Below are 6,137 nucleotides of genomic sequence, written 5' to 3' on the forward strand. Positions count from 1 at the left end.
TACATCGTGGTAGGAAAATAGTAATTTATTGCAACTAACAGATGCAACAAATCCAGAAAACATAATTTGAATTTTTTTCCAGACACTTGTAGGCAGCCGTTTGTAGGAGTTCTGGAGCCCTGTCTTTCTCAATACTGTGACAGACATGACACTCCGCAATGTTTTCCCCTCGAGTTTGCCAATATATAACCAATAACCGTTCCGCAAATTGTTTGTAAACAGAGCATGGGATTATTAAGTGGGTTCCTTGCAGTAGAAGTCCACTGTGATTCCTTGTCAATTAATTACAGACTTGTTGAAAAGCCTTGAGGTTATTTATGAGGCTTCACTTGTGTAACTTTGGTGCAAGTTCCAGGTCTCCCCATCGTGTCAACAAAGATCGGCCATGGCTTTTTGGGTGGGGTCACCCAGTGATTCTTGGATGATTTTACGGTTTAGCGCACATAAGCATGCCTGCCTGATGACATAAAGCAGGTACTCTTCTGCAACAGATGGCTGGCAAGTAGTATAGGGAAATCTGCAAGCAAAAATCAGCTGGAATTTGATGAATTATATTTAACTTATAATCATGCACCTTGTATTTCTACCTTCAAAGCATCTGGCCTTTGGATTTCAAAAAATAGTCTGCAGAACCTGATCAAATCAAAATCAAATCAGGTGTTTGTTAAGAGTGACTACTCACTCATAAGGGTCTCAAGGCGCTGGGGGTGTGGGGGGGTTTGCAGGTTCTAGTTCATAAAGAAGGGGGTCTGGTGAAGAGCCAGGTTTTGAGGTTTCTTGCGAAGATGGGGAGCGATGTTATCTGTCTGAGGTGTAGCGGAAGGTCATTCCAGGCCTGGCCGTGTGGAAAGAGAAGGAGCGGCCTCCCGATCTGGTCTTTCTGGTGTGGGGGACCACGGCGTAAGAGAGCTAGGCTGATCGTAGGGTCCTTTGGGGTGCGTGGAATTTGAGTAGGCTGGTCAGGTATGCTGGTCGGTGTTGTGGCCATATGCAGTGTTTCTAAGCGCCGTTTGAAAGGTACCCTCGCCTCTAATACTGCTACTGCCACCCATGCTGTGGGAGAATGAGTGAACGCAAATAGTGACAATATTGTAATTGAATAATGTTTTATGTTAAGTGTTCAAAAATGTTAGTTAAATAATTAGACTTGTATTCATATGTGTAATCCTTTTGAAGTCAAACTGTTCGTTACTGTTGCTTGGATTGGAGTGGAACTAGTAAATCTAACCCCTCCAAAGTCCAACACTTTGCCTACCGTTACTTAGACTAAAGTGGGTTAATAGATCTAATTCCACCAAAGTCCAATACTTTCCTTTCTTTTGCTTAGACTGTCATAGGAATAGTAAATGTACCTCTTTGAGGTCCAAAACTTTCCCTAGTGATGCCTAGACTGGAGTTGGAATAATAAATGTATGCCCTCCAAAGTCTAACATTTTCCCTACTGTTGCTTACACTGGAGTTGGAATAGTAAATGTAATCCCTCTGAAGTTCAACACTTTCTCTACTGTTGCTTAGACTGGAGTAGGCATAGTAAATCTAACCCCTTACAAAGTCAAATGTTTTCCCTACTGTTGGTTAGACTGGAGCGGGAATAGAAAATCTAAAACCTCTGAAATCCAACACTTGTCCTATTGTTGCTTAGCCTAGAGTGGGAATAGTTAATCTAAACCCTCCGAAGTCCAACACTATCCTCAATTTTGATTAGACTGGAGTAGAAATAGTAAACCTAACTCCTTCGAAGTCCAAAACTTTCTCAATTGTTTCTTAAACTGGAGTGGGAGTGATATATCAAATGTTTTGGGAGCCCAACACTTTTCCTAATATTAATGAAAGAGAGTTTATATCATTATTTGTTTATTTTTTTATATACAATTTTTCATTTTTGTAATTTATTTTTTAGTAAATGTGTTTTTGGCGTTTTAATATTTTACTATTTTATATAGTGGCAAAATGAATTAATACATTTTGTTATCGAAATGCTCATACATATATAATTACATATATATATATATATATATATATATATATATATATATATATATATATATATATATATATATATATATATATATATATATATATATACTGCTCCAAAGGTACACCGATAGCGAGTCACTCCGAAGGCGGGTGCTGTAGCGCGCCGGTGTACCGCGCCAATATTCAAGCTTCAAAGAATGTCCTTGCCAGTTTCACTCCAAAGACACACAGCACTCGCGGGGTCATAGAAGTGTTTGAACGCCAAACTTTATTTCAACAGACGCGTTTCGGGAAAACTCCCTTCGTCAGTGTCATAAAGAATACATTTCAAGGCTCCATTTTTAAAGTGCAAGGGTTGTCGGGAATAACATAAACAACAGACTTTGCCTCAATATTTCATGCAGGCGCCATCTTAGAGAGTGTCAATCTCATACAGTTTGCATACTGTTTAAACATTTCAAAAGGGGATTTGGTTACCACATGTAACAAAATAATTCCCAAAACATTAATATCGCAGTGGATCGGCAATTGCAGCATATTAATGCTGCCACTAGTCCAATTTTTTGTAAATGTATTAACCCGATCTCATTGATCTAGCAATGGGATAGCGAGACTGTCATTACACAAACATACTATTCATGAATTGTGTACAAATTTTACAAGATAATCTAGGGTGTTCTAAAACCATTTTTACATGTCTTATAACCCATCATATTGTATTTCAAGTTCTTATACAAATCCTGCCGTGGATCGGCAATGGCAACCCTCTGGTTGCCTATGTTCTAAACAATCTCACTCGTATATGCTATGTAATACAATTCTCCTCGCACCTTAAAATAACACAACACATTTCAGAATTAATAATCACCTGTGCATCATTAGTCAGTTATAGCTTCACAGAACAAATTTTGTAAAAAGAGAAAGAAAGTAGAAAAGTACGCATTGCACTCATTTTTGACCAAAACCACAGTCTTCAAGATTCGAACAATTACATATTTTCAGACCTAGATTGCATCTTTCTTTCCCAATTTACCCCAAATGTGCAGACAACTCTTCTCCAATATTAAAACCTCCTGGAGCCTTGGTTTCTAAGTCAACAATATATCGTGACTCTAGTCTCCTGAGTTTGTGGAGACGATTGCCCCCCCTGATGTGCTCGGGGACATGGTCCAAACAGAAATATTGCAGGAAGTCTCTGTTGCTCTGATGTTTTATGGCAAAATGGCGGGCAACAGGATAAGAGAAATATTTCTTTGCAATTGCCCTCATATGTTCTAAGATCCGTAATTTTACAGGATTGATGGTGCTACCCACATATCGGATCTTGCACGGGCAACTCAAACAATAAACTGCATATCCAGTATGACAAGACATAAATTTGGTTAGTTTTTTCCCTCCCTTTACCCCTCGAACCTCATAGGACAATACGCGTTTGCTAAAAGCACAGGCCTTACAGCGTCCACAGGGAAAAAATCCCTTTGCATCTTTAAAGGTGCCTTTTAGTTTCGTTGCTGGGTCTAGATGGCTATGAACCAACTGATCTTTTAACCCCTTCCATGCTGATGACAGAACGGTTCCGTCATCAGCGTCGGTTGAGCTGTGCTGATGACGGAACCGTTCCGTCATGACTCCGCCCGCGCAAGGCGGAGTCAGCACAGGCGGGGAATACGCCCCGCACGCACGGGGTTAAAGACCTGGCTGTCACGTTTAAGTGTTCTCAGGATCAGGTGATGCTATATGGGGTCCACCTCCAGACTGCCCTATGCTCAGAATTTCAACTACACTGAGCATAAAGTAATCAGGCGAGGGAAAAAAGGGAAAACCGGAACAGGGCTGGAACAGGACGGGAGGCTGTGAAGAGAAACAACAGAGAAATACCAAAATTAGAACACAACAATACTAACTACTCTCCAATGTTCTCGCTAGGACACCACCTACCACGGATACTAGCTATAATCTCTTCTTCTCCCTCTTGGTAGGTAGTGAATAACCTGAATCCACGAAAACCTATGTTCTGAAATGCAAGAAAGAAAATTAGCATTCAAACAAACAAGCACTCAGCCCAAACCGTTTCTCCTTCCGTACCACTGTCACACACACCTTCCAGCCTTCCGGGTGATTCCCATAAAAATTCCCAAATAGTGCAATGTCTTCAAAAGAAATAACAAAAATTGTCAATAGTGCTCTCCAAATTCTTCTCAGTGTAGAACCAATTAAAGCCTTGTTCAAACACAGTCTTTTCCACTCTCAGTTCCAAAAGCCGAATCCCAAATGTTATGAAAGACAAATGGTTTCGCCACAAGTTCAAAGTACAAAAAGAGTTTTCAAGTGCTTTAGCAAGCTCCACAGTTCCACAGCAAAATTTAACTCACGGGATCCGGAACAGCGGAATGAAGTCAACTCCGCTCGATTCCAGGACACCGCTAACACCAGCCGGTGCTAGAACAGCGTGCAACAGCCGTCACACGCTTTAAAGAGAAGCCGCCGCTTCCCAATCCTTCTGTTCTCTCAGCCGAGAAAACTCCGATAATGCGAGGAGCAGCCAGATGACCCAAACGCTGCTCTTCGTGCTAGTACGCCGGACCAAGGACTTCCGGCACACCTAGATTCCTGCAAAGGCGTACGGCACGCTGAATTTCCCTCGAGAGAAAACTCCGTCTTAGTGGATCGCCACAAAGCGGGATACACAACGTTCCAAGCTCCGAAATACTGGTCAAAATCACGTACACCGTTCACCAGTACTCAGGCGCCTATATAGACTCTGACTCCTCCCTTTTTGATAGGCTTTCTGGGACATGTAGTTCATTAGTTTATGTACAAAGTTTATAAATATAATTCCTTCCGGAATCAGAACCATGACACTGGCTTTCCTAAATGTTATCATAGGGGCCCTGGGGATATCCATTCCAATTATGTTGTCTGTTTTTAGGATATGCCAATGTTTTTATAAGATTGACCTTAGTTTGTTAGAGTTAGAAGAGTATGGAGTGATCATCCAAAACCTTCCTCCCTGTTGTTCAGTTCTGATCTTCTTTTCAAAGAGTACGTCCCTTGATAGACGGCTAACTCGATTTCGTGCATCCTTAAGAAGATTGGGTTTATAACCTCTTTCAATGAAGCTTACTGTGCAGGCATCTGCTGCTTTTTCAAAATCACTTTTAAGTGAACAATTGCGGCGAATTCGTAAGAATTCCCCGTAAGGAATGCTGTTAACTAACCTTCTAGGATGTCCACTTGAAGCGTGTAGGACGCTATTGCCGGCAGTTGGTTTTCTATAGAGAGAAGTGACTATTTTGCCATCTTTTACCTCCACCCTCAGATCAAGATAATTCCCAGATACCTTACTGATATCTCCACTAAATCTCAGATTGCAGTTGTTATCATTTAGCAATCTGATATATTCTTCTGCCTCTGCTATGGAACCGTTCCAAATTAAAAACAGATCGTCAATATATCTGTACCAGGAAATGGTCTTTTCTGTCCAGATTGCATTCCCCGTGGCCCAGGCTACCTGCTCCTCCCACCAGCCCACAAAAAGGTTCGCGTAACTGGGGGTGAAGCAGGAGCCCATATCCGTACCAGATACTTGTCTAAAGATGTTATCCTGGAATAGAAAAATATTATTGTACAGACAGAATTCGATCAGTTCCAACAGCATTTGATTATGCAGTGCCAGATTTAATGTGCGTTTTTTCAGAAAGTACTCCACTGCCTCAATTCCCTATGTGTGTTCTATACATGTATAGAGGCTTGTTATGTCTAAAGTTATAAGATAATAAGCAGAGTCCCATTCTATGTGTTCAATCTTTTCAATGAAGTCAGAAGTGTCTCTCACATAGGATTTTAAGGAAAGTACAAATTCAAAAAGGTAATGATCTAGAAATTTTGATAGATTTTCCGTCAAACCACCGATTGACGAAATGATTGGTCTTCCGGGGGGATTGTCTCGGTTTTTATGCACTTTGGGCAAGTGATAAAATGTGGGAAGAATCGGATCCATTGTTTTCAAAAAGAGATATTCTCCAAGATCCAACATTTGTTTATCCTGCCATTTCTTTAGTAATTGGTGTAGATTTGTTTGGCTTTCAGTGTAAGTTTTCTTCGTACAAGGCTCATAACACTTAATCTCACTTAGTTGACGCATAGCCTCCACTATTTAT

This window comes from Lissotriton vulgaris, unplaced genomic scaffold (assembly GCF_964263255.1).
Source record: "Lissotriton vulgaris unplaced genomic scaffold, aLisVul1.2 SCAFFOLD_1100, whole genome shotgun sequence".
Taxonomy (NCBI): domain Eukaryota; kingdom Metazoa; phylum Chordata; class Amphibia; order Caudata; family Salamandridae; genus Lissotriton; species Lissotriton vulgaris.